Source organism: Sylvia atricapilla, unplaced genomic scaffold, assembly GCF_009819655.1.
Source record: "Sylvia atricapilla isolate bSylAtr1 unplaced genomic scaffold, bSylAtr1.pri scaffold_191_arrow_ctg1, whole genome shotgun sequence".
Taxonomy (NCBI): domain Eukaryota; kingdom Metazoa; phylum Chordata; class Aves; order Passeriformes; family Sylviidae; genus Sylvia; species Sylvia atricapilla.
Genome location: NW_027077120.1, coordinates 3,640 through 7,314, shown reverse-complemented (window position 1 = coordinate 7,314; position 3,675 = coordinate 3,640). Strand labels below are relative to the sequence as shown.

Here is a 3,675-nt window from a genome sequence, read left to right as displayed (position 1 = left end):
TCCATCCCATCCCATCCCATCCCATCCCATCCCATCCCATCCCATCCCATCCCTCCTTGGCAGGAAGCCCCATCTAACCATCCCTTGGTCACTTCCAGGCATTCGGGGGCAGCCACAGCCTCTCGGGCCAACCTGGGCCAGGGCCCGGCCGCCCTCCCAGGGTACAAGTCCATGCCCACGTCCCATCTCGGCCTGGCCCCGGCAGCACAAAGCCCTTCCCTGTGTCCTCTCCCTGCAGAGCCTTGGCAAGAGTCTCTCTCAGCCAGCAATTGCCGCTCCTCCCTGCTGTGGGCCACAAGTGGCAAGTTGACTTTTTGCCCGTGGCCCCAGCCCGGAGCCAGGGCCGGGACCTTTCCCCGCAGCTCTGCGGCCGCTGCCTCCCTTCGGCCGCAGCCCAGCAGACACAGCTGGGAGCTCCCCGGGGCTGAGGCTCCTTGCCAGGGCCAGCGCTGGGGCAGCTCCCACCTGGGCCCCGGGGGAGCAGGGACAGCAGCCCGGGAATGGCTGGGGCTGGGCCAGGGCGGCTCCAGGCTGGAGAGCAGCAAAAGCTCCTTCCCCTAAGGGGTAACTGGGCCACTGACCACCCTTTGCTCTACGCTGCCATCATGAAGCCTCAACTCTGTGCCCACGTGGTTCGAGCTTCTTGGGTCCTCGGCTTTGCCCTGCTGAGCTACTGCCTGCTCTTCCTCTCTGAGCTGTCTTCTTGTGGCTTCAAGATCCCCCATTTCCTCTCTGACAACTCCCCCTTGTTCGCACTGTCCTGTTTCGACAATAGCCTCCTTTGGAAAATAGACTGACTTTTATCATGTGTCATGCTGGGTTACTTATGTTTGACTCTGGCATTTGACATCTGCACCATTTTCCTCTGTTCTGCATCTTCCAGCAGCCTCTGGAGAAGAAAGCTTTGACTATGTGTTCTTCCCATCCCATCAACTTATCCATTGCCTGTGGGAGCTGCATTGCTCTCCACACCTGACCTGCAGAAGATCTTTCTTTGAGGATGAACAGAACTGCAGCTCTTGGGAACAAATCTGGGATCCTGGCCATGAACAAACCCATTGCCAGGGCAAGAACAAAGCTTTTCCCCTAACCGATGTGCATTTCTGGAAAGCCACACCAAGAATCTGGTATCATGTTACACAACACCAGTGCCTCTGTGTGCAGTCTCCAAACACAGCTGCCTCAGGAGATTGGTGCTCCTGCTGGCTTGTGGCAGGTTAAGAGAGAAGAGACTCATCTGCACACCCAGGCAGGGCACCAACAATGGCAGCACGACAAACTCAGTTCATTTTCTGCTCTGGTGCTCCCAGGCCAATCACTGGAGAGCCACCAGCTCATTAAGAGCCCATCTCCAAAACAGAGAAGAGCTCAGAGGAACAAATGACAATCCAAATTACAGCTCCTGAGCAATGGACACCTTGTCCCAGCTCCTTTCCTGGGACAGCCATCAGCCCTGGGGCCTGGGTTTGAAACCCCAAAGTCACTGAGAGCAGGTCCCCATTTGGACTAAGGGGATTGCTGCCATGGTGTGTAGGACACGTTATGGGATGGAGGGGAAGAGCAGTTTTGGACAGCATAGGACTTGTGGGAAGGTGAGGAGAGGACCCAACCAGAGCAGTCTGTCCTGTGTTCTCAGGAAACTTCAATTCTACCTCCTGTGTGAGGCAAATCTCTGTTCTGCCTGAGCACAGAGCCCGGGGCTGTGAGGGCAGCAGCTGGAGGAGGGCACCAAACAGCCCCTCTGCCAATGGTGCCGGCCACGGAGTGACCGCAGGGACTGGACTGAAGGGTCTGGGGCTGTGGGGTGTGTCTGCTCTGCACCAGCACCTGCAATGGGGCTGTGGCCTCGGGGCTCAGATGTCCAAATGCCTCAGCTGCTGAGACTGGAATCCAGGGGAAGCTGCTGAGCACACGAGTGTCTGAGCACAGCTGCTGCAGGGATCCATGGACAGGTGTGACCATGGAATGGGACAGACTGGACCAGGATGGTCCCGTTGGGAATGATCTGCAGTTCAGGGCAGAATGATGGTCTGCTCCCACTGCCCGACCACTCAAGGGCTGACCAAAAGTTCAAGCAGTCATTAAGGGCACTGTCCAAATGTCTCTTCAACACTGACAGGCTTGGGGCATCAGCCACCTCTCCAGGGAGCCTGTTCAGTGTCTGATCACCCTCTCAGTAAAGAAACACTTTCTCCTGTGCAGTCTAAACCGTCCCTGGTACACCTTTGAACCACTCTCACACTTCCCATCCCAGGATATCAGGGAGAAGAGAAAGGGAAATGCAGGGCAGAGCCAGGGGGCAGCGAGATGGGAGTGTGCAGCCTGCAGGGACACAGCAGCAGCTGTGGGACAGTGCAGGACAAGCTGTGCTGGACATGGCCAAGGGCCCTGGCAGGGCTGGCAGTGCCCAGGAGAAGCCAAGCCTTGGTGCCCTGGGGCACAGCAGGCTCTGTGCCACCAAGGGCTGGGAGGGGACACCTTGTCCTGAGGCCCTGGGGCCTCCTGGCACAGCCCCAGCAAGGCTGGGCACTGTCACCCCCTTGTCCTGCCCTCAGCACCCCCCACATCCCAGTGGCCTCAGGGATCTGCTGGGACCAGTCCCTGGGGAGCCTTGGTCAGGAATGGCCCTGGGGGCTCCTCAATGCTCCCAGGGACTGCAGGTTCTTCAAAGGACTTTGGGCTTTGCTTTTGCCTGGGAGTCTCTGAGGGGTTTGTGAAATCACAGCCTCCAATTATCTGCTGTAATTAGTCCCTGATATTTTTTGTCAGTAACAACACTCAGTGGGGCTCATTAATGCCTCAAAGTACTCAAGAGTCAGTAAAGTACTACTTTTTGACACTGAATCCTCTCTGAGAGGTTTGTGCTCTCATGGCCTCCAGTTATCTGCTTTAATGAGTCCCTAGAGAGGCTTTGTACTGACACTCAGTGGGGCTCATTAATGCTTTGACATACTCAAGGCTTTTTAGGGTACTTTGGGTTTTCCTTTCCACACGGAGTCTCTGAGGGGGTTTTGGGCAATCCTGGCCTCCAGTTCTCTCTCCAAGGAGTCCATGAGGAGCCTGTGTTGGGGATGGAGCTCAGTGGGACCCAGGAATGCTTTGAGACACTTTGGGTCTTTCCTCTGACTTGGACTCCTGGAAAGGTTTGTGCAATCTCCTCTCGGGCCCTGAGGGCTCAGCACCAAATGCACCACGGGGCTCCTTGGGATCAAGCAAGTCCTGACAAACCATGGCTGTGCCTTGATTTCCCTCTGCTCTGGTGCACTTCATCAGGAAGGTTTTCTACTGCAGTTATGGAGAAAGATTTCAAAGAGCTGCTAAGAAATACACATTCCTGTTAGAAAGGGTGTTTAAAGTTTTGTTCCTGTTCTCTTTAGAGCAGAGGTGATTGCAGCATTCTGTGATTGATATTGATCCAGGGCCTCTCCTCAGGAGGTCTGGCCTGGTCAGAGAAGCTGTGCCTCGAGGTCTGAGCCAGTGTGGACAACCTTGCTCCACATTCCCCAAGCCCATCCTGTCTGTCCTCACTCACCTGGGACCTGCTTGGCTTGGACAGCTGCCTGCGCTCAGCTAAAAAAGGGTTTTCTATTTTATGAAGCAATGTAAATCTCCGAGTTTTCCCCACTGAAAACAGACACACTCCTCCAGTGTGTGCCAGCCCAAGGTGCCACCAAA

At 55.7% G+C, this 3,675-nt stretch overlaps 1 pseudogene; it reads left to right on the top strand.

The window, feature by feature from the left end:
• The first annotated feature begins 500 nt into the window (after window positions 1-500).
• On the top strand, window positions 501-1,315 carry LOC136374902 (olfactory receptor 6C74-like; annotated as a pseudogene).
• The last annotated feature ends 2,360 nt before the right edge of the window (window positions 1,316-3,675 follow it).